The sequence below is a fragment of the Hordeum vulgare genome, chromosome 5H, assembly GCF_904849725.1.
Source record: "Hordeum vulgare subsp. vulgare chromosome 5H, MorexV3_pseudomolecules_assembly, whole genome shotgun sequence".
NCBI classification, from domain to species: Eukaryota; Viridiplantae; Streptophyta; class Magnoliopsida; order Poales; family Poaceae; genus Hordeum; species Hordeum vulgare.
This window is the reverse complement of record NC_058522.1, coordinates 21,280,347-21,301,379: the sequence shown is the minus strand read 5'-3', so window position 1 is coordinate 21,301,379 and position 21,033 is coordinate 21,280,347. Positions and strand designations below refer to the sequence as shown.

The 21,033-nt window shown below is 43.4% G+C and overlaps 1 pseudogene; it reads right to left on the bottom strand.

Moving 5' to 3' along the window:
• LOC123396217 overlaps positions 1–17,808 on the bottom strand; it is an 84,077-nt pseudogene extending 66,269 nt beyond the window's left edge.
• Between the last annotated feature and the right edge of the window lie 3,225 nt (positions 17,809–21,033).

Below are 21,033 nucleotides of genomic sequence, written 5' to 3'. Positions count from 1 at the left end.
CACAAGACACTCTTTGTTATTTGGTTGCAGGGTTGCTTGAGAAAGACCATATTCATCCTACGCCTCCCGCGGATTGATAAACCTTAGGTCACCCACTTGAGGGAAAATTTCTACTGTCCTACAACCCTCTGCACTTGGAGGCCCAACAACGTCTACAAGGAGAAGGTTGCGTAGTAGACATCAGGTATCTTGCAAATTCTATTGAAATCCTCTAAATCCATGGTATACGATTTGTCATAGAGATCAAACAGTACGGATGTATCACGGCCAACTGAAAATTTGAATCTACGAACAAACGAGGCAGTGAGAGCAACATACTGTTCACATTTATCGGAGATGAATTCTTCGAGTCCGATGTTGTGAACAAGTGTATCAAACTCGTCTTTGAAACCTGCCTCAATCATGAATTCATGAGAAGGCCGTTCACATGGTTGTACATGTGCGTTCCTCGGTTGGTAAGGATCGGGCTCCCGAATCGCAAGACGGGGACCAATCTTGCTTGAGGAACCACCATGATAGTTTCTCCTGAACATCTTCCTTTTCTGAAATTTTCAGTGACCCAAATGAAAAGTGAACAAGGCTCAACTAAACTCATAGCAACTACTCCCACAAGTGCCTAGAGGCCATATTACGCATCAAAACTACTTCGGACCAGCTAAAATAAGCATGCAAGCACTAGAGCAAAACCTAATTGGACCAATGGAGGAGTCACTTACCAAGGAGCAATTTCCCCAAAATAGTTCGGAGAATGGTGCTTTGAGCAAGGAGATCGAAAATCCCAGCAAGAAGAGCAAGAACACGGGTTTGAGCTGCGAAATGATTTTTCTGGAGGTAGGAGAAGCATATGGGAGCTAGAATCAGTAGAGGGGTGCACGTGGGCGCCATGAGCCAGGTAGGCGCGGCCACGGGGGTACCCGTGCCTCCATGGCTTGTGGCCCACTGGTGCAGCCCCCAGACTAGCTCTTCGTCTCAGTATTTTTCAAAAATTCCAGAAAAATCATACTTGATTTTCAGGACGTTCGGAAAACTTTTATTTTCAGGGTACTTTTCTACGGGACGCTAAAAGCAGAAAACAGGGAAAACTAAACTAAATCTATCATTTTCTTCTAAGCAACCGAAGGTGAAAGCTTGGAACAGAGGTTTGTGACTCCTCGATTCATCCATCTCATGGTCATCGAAAGAAATCCGTCAATGAGGTTGATCAAGTCTCCTTGACAAACTTTTTCGAATCGCAAAAGAGAACGGAGAATTTTCGAATAGTCACTAGGTCACCTCAATGGGGATGTGAATCTCCCCAACAAGCAAATCATACTTCATCTTAATAGGAGGAATAGGGCATTCAAAGCTCCCAATAAGAATCAATGAAGTTTTTTCGATAGCATTGATGCAATGTACTCGATATTGTTTCTTCGGAAAGTGCACTGTATGCTCATTACCGTTGACATGGAAAGTGACATTGCCTTTGTTGCAATCTATAACAGCCCCTGCGGTGTTTAAAAAGGGTCTTCCGTGGATGACCGCCATGGCATCGTCCTCGGGAATATCCAGAAAAACAAAGTCTGTTAAGATAGTAATGTTAGCAACCACAACAGGCACATCCTTGCAAATGCCGATAGGGAAAGCAGTTGATTTGTCGGCCATTTGCAGAGAGATTTCAGTGGATGTCAACTTATCCAGTTCAAGTCTACGATAAAGAGAGAGAGGCATAACACTAACACCAACTCCAAGATCGCATAACGCAGTTCTAACGTAGTTGCCTTTAATGGAGCAAGGTATAGTGGGCACACCGGGATCACCTAGTTTCTTAGGAGTTCCACCCTTGAAGATATAATTAGCGAGCATGGTGGAAATCTCAACCTCAGGTATCCTCCTCTTATTAGTCACAATATCTTTCATGTACTTAGCATACGGAGACATTTTGAGCATATGTGTCAAATGCATTTGCAGAAAGACAGGTCTGATCATTTCAACGAATCTCTCAAAATCCTCATCATCCTTTTTCTTGGATGGTTTGGGAGGAAAGAGCATGGATTTCTGAACCCATGGTTCCCTTTCTTTACCATGATTCCTAGCAGCGAAGTCGTTCTTATCGTATCTCTTATTCTTAGGTTGTGGGTTATCAAGATCAACACTAGGTTCAATCTCCACATCCTTATCATTGCTAGGTTGAGCATCTTCATGAACATCACTACTGATATCATCATTAGGCTCATGTTCATCACCAGATTGTGTTTCAGCATCAGAGACAGAGACATCGTTTGGACTCTCAGGTGTAGCAGCAACAGGGTTGCTAGCGTGCAGGTTCCTATCATCTTTCTTCTTCTCTCTAGGGTGACTAGGTGCATCAGTGCTAACTCCTTGAGAATCTTGTTCAATTCTCTTCGGATGACCCTCAGGATACAAAGGTTCCTGGGTCATTCTATCGCCTGTAGTGACGACTCTGACAGAACTGTCATTCAACTCATTGTGCAAGTCATTCTGAGCCTTAAGTACTTGTTCTACTTGAGTAGTAACCATAGAGGCATGTTTACTCGGAAGCTTAAGATCATTGACATTTCAGTCTACACAAGCACTTACATGACTAAGCATACGAGCATTCTGTTCCAGTTGTCTGCTAACATAATCATTGAAACTTTGTTGTTTGGCAACAAAGTTCTCAAATTCATCCAGGCATAAGCTAGCAGGTTTATCAAAAGGAATATCACTTTCATCGAATCTACGCAGAGAATTTACTTCTACTACCTGTATCGGGTTATCAAGACCATGGATCTCTTCGAAAGGTGGTAGATTTTTGACATCTTTAGATTTAATGCCGTTCTCTTTCATAGATTTCTTAGCTTCTTGCATATCTTCAGGACTAAGGAATATAATACCTCTTTTCTTCGGAGTTGGCTTAGGAGGTGGTTCGGGAATAGTCCAAGCATTCTCATTGCACAAGATATTAGTCAATAGAATCTCAGCTTGTTCTACAGTTGGTTCCCTAAAAACACAACCAGCACAACTATCTAGGTGGTCTCTAGAAGCATCGGTAAGTCCATTATAGAAGATATCAAGTATTTCATTCTTCTCAAGAGGGTGATCAGGCAAAGCATTCAGTAGCTGGACGAGCCTCCCCCATGCTTGTGGGAGACTCTCTTCTTCAACTTGCACAAAGTTATATATTTCCTGCAAGGCAGCTTGCTTCTTATGGGCAGGGAAATATTTTTCAGAGAAGTAGTAGACCATATCCTGGGGGCTACGCACACAACTAGGAGCAAGAGAAGTGAACCAGGCCTTAGCATCATCCTTTAGCAAGAAAGGAAACAGTTTGAGGATATAGTAGTGGCGGATCTTTTCCTCACTAGTGAATAGGGTGGCTATATCGTGCAGTTTGGTAAGATGGGCTACAACCGTTTCAGACTCATAACCGTCAAAAGGATCAGATTCGACTAGAGTGATTAACTCAGGGTCAACAGAGAATTCATAATCCTTATCGGTCACAAAGATAGGCGAAGTAGCAAACTTCGGGTCGTATTTCATCCTAGCGTTCAGAGATTTTTCTTTCCACTTGCCTAGTAAATTCTCAACATCATAGCTATCCTTACACGCAAGAAAATCCTCAGCTATGTCTCCCTCCATAACATAACACTCAGGCATATTAGGAAATTCATGTCTAGGAGAGCTAGTTCTAACAGGCAAAATAGCAGGTTCTACTTCAATAGTATCAGCAGTTTCAGAAGTATCATCACATCTAGCAGCAACTCTAGCAATTTGTGCATCAAGCATTGCACCAAGTGGCAAAGCAGTATCAAGCATAGCATCATCATAAGCATCATGGGCAGCAGAAGTAGCATCATCAAGCACAGGCGACATATCAAGATTTCTAGCAGGAGGTGGTGTCGCAAACTTACTCATAACTGAAGGTGAATCAAGTGCAGAGCTAGATGGCAGTTCCTTACCTGTCCTCGTAGCTGAGGGCAAGACTTTAGTTCTTGGATCTATCAGATTCCTCATAGTGGCCAGCAGACATAAATCCCAAGTGACTCAGAGATTATAGATGTGCTTCCCCGGAAACGCCGCCAGAAAAAGGTCTTGATAACACACAAGTATAGGGGATCGCAATAGTTTTCGAGGGTAGAGTATTGATACGTCTCAAACGTATCTATAATTTTTGATGGTTTCATGTTGTTATCTTGTCATCTTTGGATGTTTTATATACCTTTTATATCTTTTTTGGGACAAACTTATTAATTCAGTGCCAGTTCCTGTTTTTCGGTGTTTTTGGCTCTTTTCAGATCTGATTTTGGAACGGAATCCAAACGGAATAAAATCCCCGAAATGATTTTTTCCCGAACGAAAGAAGATCAGGGGGCTTGTGGGCCAAGCCAGGAGGGCTACAGGGAGCCCACAAGCCCCCACTCCGCCAACAGGGGGGCGGCGGTGGGCAGGCTTGTGGCCTCCCTCGTGCCCCCCTGACCTAGATCTTACGCCTATATATTCCCTAAAAATCAGAAAAAAATCAAGGGATCCACGAAAATACTTTTCCGCCACCGCAAGCTTCCATTTCCGCGAGATCACATCTGGAGACCCTTCCCGGAGCCCTGCCGGAGGGGACTTTGGAGTTGGAGGGCTTCTACATCAACATCATCACCCCTCCAATGACTCGTGAGTAGTTCACTTCAGACCTACGGGTCCATAGTTAGTAGCTAGATGGCTTCATCTCTCTCTTGGATCTTCAATACAGAGTTCTCCATGATCTTCATGGAGATCGATCCGATGTAATCTTCTTTGTCGATGTGTTTGTCGAGATCCGATGAATTGTGGATTTGTGATCAGATTATCTATGATATATATTTGAGTCTTTGTTGATTTCTTAAATGCATGATTTGATATCCTTGTAAGTCCATCCGAGTCTTGGGTTTTGTTTGGCCAACTAGATCTATGATTCTTGCAATTGGAGAAGTGCTTGGTTTTGGGTTCTTACCGTGTGGTGACCTTTCCCAGTGATAGTAGGGGCAGCAAGGCACACATCATGTAGTTGCCATCAAGGGTAACAAGGTGGGCTCTGTCGTAGATATGAGATTGTCCATCTACATCATGTCATCTTCCTTAAGGCGTTACTCTGTTCTTTTGGACTTAATACACTAGATGCATGCTGGATAGCGGTCGACGTGTGGAGTAATAGTAGTAGATGCGAAAAGTATTGGTCTACTTGTTTTGGACGTGATGCCTACAGATATAATCATTGCCATAGATGACGTCATGACTTTGCGCGGTTCTATCAATTGCTCGACAGTAATTTGTTCACCCACCGTCTACTTGCTTTCATGAGAAAAGCCACTAGTAAACACTACGGCCCCGGGTCTATTCACACCGATTGTTTTCACTTTCGCTTTTACTTTGCTTTGTTACTTTATTGCTTTCAGTTCTCACTTGGCAAACAATCTATAAGGGATTGACAACCCCTTCATAGCGTTGGGAGCAAGCTTTTTGTGTTTGTGCAGGCTCTTCTGATACTCCTTCACTGAATTGATACCTTGGTTCTCAAACTGAGGGAAATACTTACCACCGCTGCGCTACATCACCCTTTCCGATTCGAGGGAACACCAACGCAAGGCTCCAAGGCCACGGGGGAAATCCTTTGCATATTTGCCTAGGAAGTCCCTTAAGGCGTAGCCGTAGCAGAAGGATTCCTCGTGCCGTCGACACACCTATTTCTGGCGTTGTTGGAAGGTCTTTTGTTGCAGTAGCAGAAGTATTTCTGGCGCCGTTGCCGCGGAAGGAGAGATCTATCCAAGTAGGTCTCACAAACTCATCTCCTGCATTTACTTTTTTGCCAGTTGCCACTCGTTTTCCTCTCCCCCACTTCACATTTGCCGTTTTCATTTGCCTTTCTCCTTTGACGTTTTCTTTTGCCTTTGTCGTTTTCCTTTGCCAGTTTTCTTTCTTGCTTGTGTGCTTGTTTGTTTGCTGAAGTCATCATGGCTGAAAACACCAAACTTTGCGACTTCTCGAGCACTAATAATAATGATTTTATTAGTACTCCGATTGCTCCCGCCACTAGTGCGGAATCGTATGAAATCAACGCAGCTTTGCTGAATCTTGTTATGAAAGAGCAATTCTCTGGCCTTCCTAGTGAAGATGCCGCATCCCATCTCAATACCTTCATTCAGCTTTGTGATATGCAAAAGAAAAGAGATGTGGATAATGACGTGATTAAGTTGAAACTTTTTCCTTTCTCGTTGCGAGATCGCGCAAAAACTTGGTTTTCTTCTTTGCCTAAGAATAGTATTGATTCTTGGGATAAGTGCAAAGATGCTTACATATCCAAGTCTTTTTCCACCGGCTAAGATCATCTCCTTACGTAACGATATCATGAATTTCAATCAAGTTGATCATGAACACGTTGCACAATCTTGGGAGAGGATGAAGCTTATGATTAGAAATTGTCCCGCTCATGGCTTGAGTTTGTGGATGACTATACAAATCTTTTACGCTGGCTTGAATTTTGCTTCTCGCAATATCTTGGACTCCGCTTCAGGTGGAACGTTCATGGAAATCATGTTAGGAGACGCTACAAACTCCTAGACAATATCATGACCAACGACTCTCAGTGGCATACTGAAAGGTCACCTGCTAGCAAAAAGGTACACTCTATAGAAGAGATTAACTCGCTTAGTGTTAAGATGGACGAGTTGATGAATTTGGTTGCTAGTAGAAATGCTACTGTAGATCCTAATGACATGCCACTATCTTCCTTGATTGAGAGTAGCAACGCTAGTTTGGACGTGAATTTTGTTGGTAGGAACAATTTTGGCAACAACAATGCTTTTAGAGGAAACTATGTTCCTAGGCCTTTTCCTAGTAACTCCTCTAACAATTATGGCAATTCCTACAACAACACTTATGGAAATCACAACAAATTACCCTCCGATTTAGAGAGTAATATCAAAGAGTTCATCAACTCTCAAAAGATTTTCAATGCGTCCATAGAGGAAAAAATACTCAAAATTAACGATTTGGCTAAGAGCGTTGATAGGATGTCTTGTGATATTGATGCTTTGAAAATTAGATGCGCTCCTCCCAAGGTTAACTTGGATGAAACTTTGAAAGCTATGCGTGTCTCCATGAATGAGAGCAAAGAAAGAACCGCCCAAATTCGCGCTAGGCATGAATGGTTTAAAAGGGTGCGTTCTAGTGATGCAAATCACGAAGATCTTAAAGTGTTTGGTGTGTCTCCTCTTGAATCTTTGTTTTCGCGTGTCAAACCTATTTATGGAGGGTCTGGATATGAATCCACTTTGGTTGAAAATGCCCCAATGATTCGGAGTCCACCCATCTTGATGATAAAGGTGTGGAGAGTGGAGTAGAAGAAATCAAAATTTTGGGTAGTAATGAAACTCCCACTTTTGATTTCAAGGAATTCAATTATGATAATTGCTCCTTGTTTGAATGCATTTCTTTGTTGCAATCCATTGCAAACTCTCCACGCGCTTATAGCCAAAGCAAAGCCTTTACCGCGCATATCGTAGATGCTATGAAGAAATTTCTGCAAAAGAAGCTCGAACTAGAAGTCTATATACCTAGAAAACTTCATGATGAGTGGGAACCTACTACCAAAATCAAGAACAAAAACTATGAGTGTAATGCTTTGTGTGATTTGGGTGCTAGTGTTTCCGCGATTCCAAAGTCTTTATGTGATATTCTTGGTTTTCATGAGATTGAAGAGTGTTCTCTTAATTTGCATCTTGCGGATTATAATGTCAAGAAACCCATGGGGAGGATCGATGATATTCTTATTGTTGCAAATAAAAACTATCTACCCGTGGATTTCATTGTACTTGACATAGATTGCAATCCTTCGTGTCCCATTATTCTTGGTAGACCTTTCCTAAGGACTATTGGTGCTATCATCGATATGAAGGAAGGGAATATTAGATTTCAATTTCCTTTAAAGAAGGGCATGGAGTACTTTACTAGAAAGAAAATAAGATTGCCTTATAAATCTATGATGAGGGCTACTTATGGTTTGAGCACCAAAGATGACTATACGTGATTCCATCACCATTTGCCTAGCTAAGGGCGTTAAACAAAAGCGCTCGTTGGGAGGCAACCCAACGAATCTATCCTTTTTCTTTCTGTTTTGTGTTTTCCACACTTTCATAATTCTGTTATGATTGTGTTTTTTGTGTTTCTTTTTGCGTTTGTGCCAAGCAAAACCGTTATGATTAGTCTTGGGGATGATCGTTTGGTCATGCTGGAAAAGACAGAAACGTTTTGCTCACGAAAAGAATTTTCAATTTTTTTCTGTAAGAGATTTTGAGTTGATTCTTTATGCTGCTTATTGAGACGCGAATTCTTCAGACTGTCGTAATTTTTCAGAATGTTTGGAGTACCAGAAGTACACGAAATATACAGATTTCTACAGAGTGGTCTGCTGTTAACAGATTATGTTTTTGTTGTGTTGGTTGCTTATTTTGATGAAACTATGGATAGTATCGGGGAGTATTAGCCATGGAAGATTGAAAATATAGTAACCCAATATCAGCATAAGTAGAATTTAAGTTTGCGACAATACCTAAGGAAGTGGTGGTTTGCTTTCTCATACTAATGTTATCATGAGTTTCTGTTTAAGTTTCGTGTTGTGAAGTTTTCAAGTTTTGGGTGAAGTTCTTATGGACAAAGAGATAAAGAGTGGCAAAAGCTCAAGCTTGGGGATGCCCAAGGCACCCCAAGAGATTCAAGGATGTCGTAAAAGCCTAAGCTTGGGGATGCCCCGGGAAGGCATCCCCTCTCTCGTCTTCAATCCATCGGTAACGTTACTTATTTTTATTCACCACATGTTATGTGTTTTTGCTTGGAGCGTCTTGTATCGTAGGAGTCTTTTATTTTTGTTGTGTCACAATCATCCTTTCTGCACACCTAGAGAGAGAGACATGCACTCACCATGATTTTGTCGAGCTTCACTTATATCTTTTGGTAGACAATTCAGCTCACATGTGCTTCACTTATATCTTTTGAGCTAGATACTTTTGCTCTATGTGCTTCACTTATATCTTTTAGAGCACATCGGTGTGTGGCTTGGTAGTTGATATATGCTTTGAAAGTAGTCTCAAAAGGGGTAATTATCCAAAGGGATACGAAAACTTCCGCCTTCATGTGCATTGAATAGCTAGAGAAGTTTGATTCATCTCAATTAGTTTTGAGTTATCGTTTTGGTAATATTGAAGTTATGCTAGTAAGGTGTTCTGGATCTAGAAATACTTGTGTTGAAGTTAGTGATTCCTGTAGCATGCACGTATGGTGAACCACTATGTGATGAAATCTGAGCATGATTAGTCTATTGATTGTCATCCTTTGCGTGGCGGTCGGGATCCCGCAATGGTTTATACCTACCAACCCTTCCCCTAGGAGTATGCGTTGAATGCTTTGTTTCGATTACTAATAAAACTTTTGCAACAAGTATATGAGTTCTTCATGACTAATGTTGAGTCCATGGTTTAGATGCACTTTCACCTTCCAGCATCACTATCTTCTTAGTACCGTGCAACTTTCGCCGGTGCACAAAACCCACCATTAGCCTCCCTCAAAATAGCCACCATACCTACCTACTATGGCTTTTTCAAAGTCATTCCGAGATATATTGCCATGCAACTACCACCATGAGATGTGCCATCACGTCTACATTGCCATTGCATGATCGTAAGATAGCTAGCATGATGTTTCCATTAATGTCTGTGCCATGCTAGATCATTGCCACGGTACACTACCGAAGGCATTCCATATAGAGTCATAGTTGCTCTAAGTTTTGAGTTGAAAGTGTGATGGTCATCATTGCTGGAGCATTGTCCCATGTGAGGAAATAAAAGAGGCCAAAGAAGTCCACCAAAAAAAAAGAAGCCAAAGAGCCCACCAAAAAAATAAAAAAAATGAGAGAAAAAGAGAGAAGGGACAATGTTACCACTTTTCCACACTTGTGCATATTAAGCACCATGATCTTCATGATTGAGAGTCTCTCGTTTTGTCACCACCATATAGCTAGTGGGAAATTTTCATTATATAACTTGGCTTGTATATTCCAATGATAGGCTTCCTCAAAATTGCCTTAGGTCTTCGTGAGCAAGCAGGTTGGATGCACACTCACTAGTTTTCTTTGAGAGCTTTCACATACTCTTAGCTCTAGTGCATCATTTGTATGGCAATCCCTACTCATTCACATTGATATCTATTGATGAGCATCTCCACGGCTCATTGATATGCCTAGTTAATGTGATTATCTTCTCCTTTTTTGTCTTGCAACCTCCACCACACTCCACACCATCTATAGTGCTAAAACCATGGCTCACGCTCATGTATTGCGTGAGAGTTGAAAAGGTTTGAGAAAGTAAAGGTGTGAAACAATTACTTGGCCAATACCGGGGTTGTGCATAATTTAAATTCGTTGTGCAATGATGATAGAGCATAGCCAGACTATATGCTTTTGTAGGGATAACTTTATTTTGGCCTTGTTATTTTGAAAGTTCATGATTACCTTGCTAGTTTGCTTGAATTATTATTGTTTCCACGTCAATAGAAAACTATTGACTTGAATCTAATGGATCTGAACATTCACGTCACATAAGAGAATGTTACAAAGGACATCTATGCTAGGTGGCATGAAAGCATCAAAAATTCATTCTTTATCACTTCCCTACTCAAGGACGAGCAGGAGTTAAGCTTGGGGATGCTTGATACGTCTCAAACGTATCTATATTTTTTGATGGTTTCATGTTGTTATCTTGTCATCTTTTGATGATTTATGTACCTTCTATATCTTTTTTTGGGACTAACTTATTAATCCAGTGCCAAGTGCCAGTTCTTGTTTTTTCTGTGTTTTTGGCTCTTTTCAGATCTGATTTTGGAACGGAATCCAAACAGAATAAAATCCCTGAAATGATTTTTTCCCGAACGAAAGAAGATCAGGGGGCTTGTGGGCCAAGCCAGGAGGGCTACAGGGAGCCCACAAGCCCCCACTCCGGCACCAGGGGGCGGCGGTGGGCAGGCTTGTGGCCTCCCTGGCGCCCCCCTGACCTAGATCTTGCGCCTATATATCTCTAAAAATCAGAAAAAAAATCAAGGGATCCATGAAAATACTTTTCCACCGCCGCAAGCTTCCGTTTCCGCGAGATCTCATCTGGAGACCCTTCCCGGTGCCCTGCCGGAGGGGACTTTGGAGTTGGAGGGCTTCTACATCAACATCATCGCCCCTCCAATGACTCGTCAGTAGTTCACTTCAGACCTACGGGTCCGTAGTTAGTAGCTAGATGGCTTCTTCTCTCTCTTGGATCTTCAATACAAAGTTCTCCATGATCTTCATGGAGATCTATCCGATGTAATCTTCTTTGTCGGTGTGTTTGTCGAGATCCGATGAATTGTGGATTTGTGATTAGATTATATATGATATATATTTGAGTCTTTCTTGATTTCTTATACGCATGATTTGATATCCTTGTAAGTCTCTCCGAGTCTTGGGTTTTGTTTGGCCAACTAGATCTATGATTCTTGCAATGGGAGAAGTGCTTGGTTTTGGGTTCTTACCGTGTGGTGACCTTTCCCAGTGATAGTAGGGGCAGAAAGGCACACATCGTGTAGTTGCCATCAAGGGTAACAAGGTAGGCTCTATCGTAGATATGAGATTGTCCATCTACATCATGTCATCTTGCTTAAGGCGTTACTCTGTTCTTTTGGACTTAATACACTAGATGCATGCTGGATAGCGGTCGACGTGTGGAGTAATAGTAGTAGATGCAGAAAGTATCGGTCTACTTGTTTTGGGCGTGATGCCTATAGATATAATCATTGCCATAGATGACGTCACGACTTTGCGCGGTTCTATCATTTGCTCGACAGTAATTTGTTCACCCACCGTCTACTTGCTTTCATGAGAGAAGCCACTAGTAAACACTACGGCGCCCGGGTCTATTCACACCTATCGCTTCCACTTTCGCTTTTACTTTGCTTTGTTACTTTGTTGCTTTCACTCACTTGGCGAACAATCTATAAGGGATTGACAACCCCTTCATAGCGTTGGGAGCAAGCTTTTTGTGTTTGTGCAGGCTCTTGTGATACTCCTTCACTGGATCGATACCTTGGTTCTCAAACTGAGGGAAATACTTACCACCGCTGCACTACATCACTCTTTCCGCTTCGAGGGAACACCAACGCAAGGCTCCAAGGCCATGGGGGAAATCCTTTGCATATTTGCCTAGGAAGTCCCTTAAGGCGTAGCCGTAGCAGAAGGATTCCTAGTGCCGTCGACACACCTATTTCTGGCGCCGTTGGAAGGTCTTTTGTTGCAGTAGCAAGTATTCAACCCAAATTTATTGATTCGACTCAAGGGGAAGCCAAAGAATATTCTCATGTATTAGCAGCTGAGTTGTCAATTCAACCACACCTGAAAGATTTAGTATCTGCAGCAAAGTATCACTAGCAAAGTAGGGTGATAGCTGCAGTAGCAATAGTAACGAGTAGCAGCAGAGTAACAGCAGTAGCAACAGAGTAACAGTAGCAGAAGTGACAGCAGTAGCAGCAAAGTAATGTAGCAAGGACCAGTAGTAAAAGACTCGTAGGCATTGGATGGGTGATGGATGATTATGAAGGATGCTATTCATCATGCAACAGCTATAACATGGAGAGATATGTAACTAGCTCCAGTTCGTCAATCTAATGTAGGCATGTATTCCGTATGTAGTCATACGTGCTTAGGGAAAAGAACTTGCATGACATCTATTGTCCATCCCTCCCATGGCAGCGGGGTCCTAAAAGAAACTACGGGATATTAAGGTTCTCCTTTTAATAAAGAACCGGACCAACGCATTAACACTTGGTGAATACATGAACTCCTCATACTATGGTCATCTCTGGGAGTGGTTCCGGCTATTGTCACTACGGGGTTGCCGGGTCATAACACATAGTAGGTGACTACAACTTGCAAGATAGGATCAAGAACACACATATATTGGCGACAACATAATAGGTTCAGATCTGAAATCATGGCAGTCGGGACCTAGTGATAAGCATTAAGCATGGCAAAGTAGTAGCAACATCAATCTCAGAACATAGTGGATACTAGGGATCAATCCGTGTCAAAACAAACTCGATTACATGATAGATCTCATCCAACCCATCACCGTCCAACAAGCCTACAATGAGATTACTAATGTGTCCATTTTGCATCATGTTTTCATGTTGATATTTATCGCTTCTTGGGTTGTTATTTCAATTCACGGTACAATACTTATGCCTTTTCTCTCTTATTTTGCATGGTTTACATGAAGAGGGAGAATGCCGGCAGCTGGAATTCTGGCCTGAAAAAGGAGCAAAGTTGAGATGCCTATTCTGCGCAACTCCAAACGCCGTAAAAATCAACGAGGATTTTTTTCCGGATTTATAAAAAATACTGGGCTGAAGAAGCGCCAGAGGGGCGCCAGCATGTGGCCACAAGCCTACTTGGCGCGGCCACCCCCCCTGGCCGCCCCAATGGGGCTTGTGGGCAGCCTGCTGGCCCACTGGCCCCCCTCTTCTGCTATATCAAGGGTTTCATCCAGAAAAAAATTGATGAGGAGCTTTTTCGTGGATTCGCCACCGCCACGAGGCGGAACTTAAGCAGAACCAATTTAGAGCTCCGGCAGGACGATCCTGCCGGGGAAACTTCCCTCCCGGAGGGGGAAATCGTCGCCATCGTCATCACCAACACTCCTCTCATCGGAGGGGACTCGTCACCATCAACATTTTCATCAGCACCATATCATCTCCAAACCCTAGTTCATCACTCGTAACCAATCTCCGTCTCGCGACTCCGATTGGTACTTGTAAGGTTGCTCGTAGTGTTAATTACTCTTTGTAGTTGATGCTAGTTGGATTATTTGGTGGAAGAGTTTATGTTCAGATCCTTGATGCTACTCATTACCTCTCTGGTCATGAATATGATTATGCTTTGTGAGTAGTTACTTTTGTTCCTGAGGACATGGGATAAGTCATGCTAATAGTAGTCATGTGAATTTGGTATTCGTTCGGTAATTTGATGTGTTGTATGTTGTTTTTCCTCTAGTGGTGTTATGTGAATGTCGACTACATAACACTTCACCACTATTTGGGCCTAGAGGAAGGCATTGGGAAGTAGTAAGTAGATGATGGGTTGCTAGAGTGACAGAAGCTTAAACCCTAGTTTATGCGTTACTTCGTAAGGGGCCGATTTGGATCCACTAGTTTAATGCTAAGGTTAGAATTTGTCTTAATTCTTCTTTCGTAGTTGCGGATGCTTGCGAGAGGGGTTAATCATAAGTGGGATGCTTGTCCAAGTAAGGGCAGTACCCAAGCGCCGGTCCACCCACATATCAAACTATCAAAGTAACGAACGTGAATCATATGAACATGATGAAACTAGCATGACAGAAATTCCCGTGTGTCCTCGGAAGCATTTTTCCTCCTATAAGACTTTGTCCAGGCTTGTCCCTTGCTACAAAAGGGATTGGGCCACTTTGTTGCACCGTTGCTACTTTTGTTACTTGTTGCTTGATACGAATCATCTCACCACGCAATCACTTGTTACCGATAATTTCAGTGCCTATTGATTTTACCTTGCTGAAAACCACTTGTCAGATCCTTCTGCTCCTCATTGGGTTCGACACTCTTACATATCGAAAGGACTACGATTGATCCCCTATACTTGTGGGTCATCAATTACTCACGAATGGTGAAGAGCATCATGGAATTGGCGATGAAGGAAGGTTGATGATGACGATGGCGACGATCTCCCCTCTCCGGAGCCCAGAACAGACTCCAGATCTGCCCTCCAAATGAAGAACAGGAGGTGGCGGCGCCTCCGTATCGTAAAACGCGATGAAATCTTCTTCTTAATTTTTTCCGGGTGAGACGGACTAAATAGAGCTGAGATTGGAGGCGGTGGAGCGTTGTGGGCCCCACAAGCCTGCCAGGCGCGGCGAGGGGGGTCGCGCCTGGTGGGCTTGTGGGCTCCACGCTCCACATCCTTCGCTGATTCTTGCGCCAGTATTTTTTATATATTCCAGAAAAATTCTTCGTAAATTTTCAGGTCATTCCGAGAACTTTTATTTCTGCGCAAAAACAACACCATGGCAATTCTGCTGAAAACAACGTTAGTCCGGGTTAGTTCCATTCAAATCATGCAAATTAGAGTCCAAAACAAGGGCAAAAGAGTTCGTAAAAGTAGATACGACGGAGACGTATCACATACCTACCTATATGCGGTATCTACCTGCTGTTCCAAGTAAATTTGCATGTGCCACTCTCTAAACCTTCAAGAAATAATCTGTTTTGCATGCCCGAACTTCTCATGTGGTGACAGGGGGCTATCAGTATCTTCCATGCTAGGCGTGTTATCCTCGATATGTGTTTATTCACTATCATTCACGAGAAAGGAGCCGGTAATTGGAATGCCCATTTCCATGCTCAAATCGAAAAGATAATTGCAAACAATACTTCCCCTGGATTGATGTTGGTATGGACGGCACCCGAGGATTCGGCTAGTCGTGGAGTGTGATTGATCGGTGGTGGGGGAGTCAAAACTTTACTTTTCTGTTTGGGAACCGCCTATAGCATGTGTAGCGTGGAAGATGGTGAGAACTCTTGGTCATTGCATTGACAATGAAAGCATGCCACCCAAAATTATTATCTCTGTTTTCAAAGCTTGAGCTCTGGCACCTCTGCAAATCAATGCTTCCCTCCGCGAAGGGCCTGTCTATTTATGTTCCCGTTGAGTCATCCTCTTCTTGTAAAAGCACCAATTAGAGAGCACCTCTGTCATTTTTATGCTTTGCTTTTGACTGATATTGAGTATGAATGTGACTGGATCTTCTTTGCCATGAATTACAATGTTTAGCCAGCCCTTGGTCTTTGAAGGTGCTCTGCATTTATGTTTTGCAGTCTCAGAAAGAGCTAGCGAGATACCATCTGTTCGTACTGCTTCATGATTGTTTTGATTGAGACTTACTATTATTGCTCGCTAGTTGATTATGCCATTGATATGAGTTTACCGTGAGACCTAGATGTCATTTGCTTATGTGGTTTGCTTGTGATCTTGCTGAAATTCTGGATATGAGTTAGACATAGTTGCAACAACAAGATCAAACAGAGTTCGTAAAAGTTTTTCTTTTGTCTCTTTCGGTTTGTCAACTGAATTGCTTGAGGACAAGCAAGGTTTTAAGCTTGGGGGAATTGATACGTCTCCATCGTATCTACTTTTCCAAACTCTTTTGCCCTTGTTTTGGACTCTAATTTGCATGATTTGAATGGACCTAACCCGGACTAACGTTGTTTTCAGCAAAATTGCCATGGTGTTGTTTTTGCGCAAAAATAAAAGTTCTCGGAATGACCTGAAAATTTACGGAGAATTTTTGTGGAATATAAAAAAAATACTGGCGCAAGAATCAACGGAGGAAGTGGAGTGTGGAGCCCACAAGCCTACCAAGCGCGGCCCCCTGGCCGCGCCTGGCAGGCTTGTGGGGCCCATGTTACTCCACCGCCTCCAATCTCACGTCTATTTAGTCCCTTTCGTCTGGAAAAAATCAGGGAGAAAAGTTCATCGCGTTTTACGATACGAAGGCACCGCCACCTCCTGTTCTTCCTCTCGAGGGTAGATCTGGAGTCGGTTCTGGGCTCCGGAGAGGGAAAATCGTCGCCATCATCATCACCAACCTTCCTTCATCGCCAATTCCATGATGCTCTTCACCGTTCATGAGTAATCTCATCGTAGGCTTGTTGGACGGTGATGGGTTGGATGAGATTTATCATGTAATTGAGTTAGTTTTGACGGGGATTGATCCCTAGTATCCACTATGTTCTGAGATTGATGTTGCTACTACTTTGCCATGCTTAATGCTTGTCACGAGGGCCCGAGTGCCATGATTTCATATCTGAACCTATTATGTTGTCGCCAATATATGTGTGTTCTTGATCCTATCTTGCAAGTTGTAGTCACCTACTATGTGTTATGACCCAGCAACCCCAGAGTGACAATAGCCGGAACCAATCCCGGAGATGACCATAGTATGAGGAGTCCATGTATTCACCAAGTGTTAATGCGTTGGTCCGGTTCTTTATTAAAAGGAGAACCTTAATATCCCGTAGTTTCCATTAGGACCCCACTGCCACGGGAGGGATGGACAATAGATGCCATACAAGTTATTTTCCCTAAGCATGTATGACTACATACGGAATACATGCCTACATTACATTGACGAACTCGAGCTAGTTACATATCTCTCCATGTTATAACTGTTGCATGATGAATAGCATCCGGCATAATCATTCATCATCGATCCAATGCCTACGAGTCTTTTCCTACTGGTCCTTGCTACGTTACTTTGCTGCTACTGCTGTCACTGCTGCTACTGTTACTCTGTTGCTACTGATGTTACTTTGCTGCTACTGGTTAGTGTTGCTACTGCTGCTATCATACTACCTTGCTACTGATACTTTGCTGCAGATACTAAATCTTTTAGGTGTGGTTGAATTGACAACTCAACTGCTAATACTTGACAATATTCTTTGGCTTCCCCTTTAGTCGAATCAATAAATTTGGGTTGAATACTCTACCCTCAAAAATTGTTGCGATCTCCTATACTTGTGGGTTATGAGGGAGTTGTACACGTCAGCGTTGAGAAGGACAGTCGCCTTGATCCGGTCGCCAACGCCCACGTCGTTGAGCATGTTCTGGATGTTCTCCAACGTCGGCAAGGTGACCTTGATGAAGGACTCCTTGTACACTTCCAAGAATGGCTCGTTACCCACAGCCACATACCTGCATTGCATCGCAACAGTTCATTCACAAGGATGTACTCCTACTTACTGTAGTAAGAATCAGAACAAAAATCTTGTCTCTTGTTCAACTTATTATGAAACATTGTGGTTCACCTTCCACTATGTAGGCCAAAACCAATGCTAAATTTGCTTTTTGAGCATTTGGCACTAGTGCCCTACATTACCCAACCGATGCCAAATAAAAATTTCTGGACAGTTGAGCATCTACTTGCTCCGAAGCCAAATCCTGCAAAGCAATAAGTGAGGCATGGCATCCCTGTGTATGTGGCAGCAGGAAGATGTTGGTGATACGTCCATTTTGCATCATGCACTCATGTTGATATTTATCGCTTTTTGGGCTGTTATTTCACTTCACGGTACAATACTTATGCCTTTTCTCTCTTATTTTGCATGGTTTACATGAAGAGGCACAATGCCGGCAGCTCGAATTCTGGCCTGAAAAAGGAGCAAGTTTGAGAGGCCTATTTTGCGCAACTCCAAAAGCCGTGAAAATCAACGTGGATTTTTTTGGGATTTATAAAAAATACTGGGCCGAAGAAGTACCGGAGGGGCGCCAGCAGGGGGGCACAAGCCTGCTAGGCGCGGCCACCCCCTGGCCACGCCTAGGGGGCTTGTGGGCTCCCAGCTGGCCCTCTGGCTCCCCCCTTTTGCTACAAGAAGGGTTTCGGTCTGGAAAAAATCAAGAGGAGGCTTTTCGGAGGATTCGCCGCCACCACGAGGCGGAACTTGAGCAGAACCAATCTAGAGATCCGGTAGGACGATCCTGCTGGGGAAACTTTCCTCCCGGAGGGGGAAATCGCCGCCCCCGTCATCACCAACACTCCTCTCATTGGAGGGGACTCATCACCATCAACATATTCATCAGCACCATCTCATCTCCAAACCCTAGTTCATCTCTTGTAACCAATCTCCATCTCGCGACTCCGATTGGTACTTGTGAGGTTGCTAGTAGTGTTAATTAGTCTTTGTAGTTGATGCTAGTTGGATTACTTGGTGGAAGAGTTTATGTTCAGATCCTTGATGCTACTCATTACCTCTATGGTCATGCATATGATTATGCTTTGTGAGTAGTTACTTTTGTTCCCGAGGACATGGGATAAGTCATGCTATAAGTAGTCATGTGAATTTGATATTCGTTCGATATTTTGATGTGTTGTATGTTGTTTTTCCTATAGTGGTGTTATGTGAACGTCAACTACATAACACTTCACCATTATTTGGGCCTACAGGAAGGCATTGGGAAGTAGTAAGTAGATGATGGGTTGCTAGAGTGACAGAAGCTTAAACCCTAGTTTATGTCTTGCTTCGTAAGGGGATGATTTGGATCCACTAGTTTAATGCTATGGTTAGACTTTGTCTTAATTCTTCTTTCATAGTTGCGGATGCTTGCGAGAGGGGTTAATCATAAGTGGGATGTGTTGGGGAACGTCGCATGGGAAACAAAAAATTTCCTACGCGCACGAAGACCTATCATGGTGATGTCATCTACGAGAGGGGATGAGTGATCTACGTACCCTTGTAGATCGTACAGCAGAAGCGTTAGAGAACGCGGTTGATGCAGTGGAACGTCCTCACGTCCCTCGATCTGCCCCGCGAACAATCCCGCGATCAGTCCCACGATCTAGTACCGAACGGACGGCACCTCCGCGTTCAGCACACGTACAGCTCGACGATGATCTCGGCCTTCTTGATCCAGCAAGAGAGACGGAGAGGTAGAAGAGTTCTCCGGCAGCGTGAGGCGCTCCGGAGGTTGGTGATGATCTTGTCTCAGCAGGGCTCCGCCCGAGCTCCGCAGAAACACGATCTAGAGGAAAAACTATGGAGGTATGTGGTCGGGCAGCCGTGAGAAAGTCGTCTCAAATCTGCCCTAAAAGCCCCATATATATAGGAGGAGGGAGGGGGACCTTGCCTTGGGGTCCAAGGGACTCCCAAGGGGTCGGCCGAGCCAAGGGGGGAGGACTCCCCCCCCCCAAACCGAGTTGGACTTGGTTTGGTGGGAGGAGTCCCCCTCCCTTCCCACTTCTTCCCTCCTTTTTTTTCTTTTCCTTTGATTCTCTTTTCTTGGCGCATAGGCCTCCTTGGGGCTGTCCCACCAGCCCACTAAGGGCTGGTGTGTCCCCCAAAAGCCTATGGGCTTCCCCGGAGTGGGTTGCCCCCCTCCGGTGAACTCCCGGAACCCATTCGTCATTCCCGGTACATTCCCGGTAACTCCGAAAACCTTCCGGTAATCAAATGAGGTCATCCTATATATCAATCTTCGTTTCCGAACCATTCCGGAAACCCTCGTGACGTCCGTGATCTCATCCGGGACTCCGAACAACATTCAGTAACCAACCATATAACTCAAATACGCATAAAACAACGTCGAACCTTAAGTGTGCAGACCCTGCGGGTTCGAGAACTATGTAGACATGACCCGAGAGACTCCTCGGTCAATATCCAATAGCGGGACCTGGATGCCCATATTGGATCCTACATATTCTACGAAGATCTTATCGTTTGAACCTCAGTGCCAAGGATTCGTATAATCCCGTATGTCATTCCCTTTGTCCTTCGGTATGTTACTTGCCCGAGATTCGATCGTCAGTATCCGTATACCTATTTCAATCTCGTTTACCGGCAAGTCTCTTTACTCGTTCCGTAATACAAGATCCCGCAACTTACACTAAGTCACATTGCTTGCAAGGCTTGTGTGTGATGTTGTATTACCGAGTGGGCCCCGAGATACCTCTCCGTCACACAGAGTGACAAATCCCAGTCTTGATCCATACTAACTCAACTAACACCTTCGGAGATACCTATAGAGCATCTTTATAGTCACCCAGTTACGTTGCGACGTTTGATACACACAAAGCATTCCTCCCGTGTCAGTGAGTTATATGATCTCATGGTCATAGGAATAAATACTTGACACGCAGAAAACAGTAGCAACAAAATGACACGATCAACATGCTACGTCTATTAGTTTGGGTCTAGTCCATCACGTGATTCTCCTAATGACGTGATCCAGTTATCAAGCAACAACACCTTGTTCATAATCAGAAGACACTGACTATCATCGATCAACTGGCTAGCCAACTAGTGGCATGCTAGGGACGGTGTTTTGTCTATGTATCCACACATGTAAATGAGTCTTCATTCAATACAATTATAGCATGGATAATAAACTATTATCTTGATACAGGAATTATAATAATAACTATACATTTATTATTG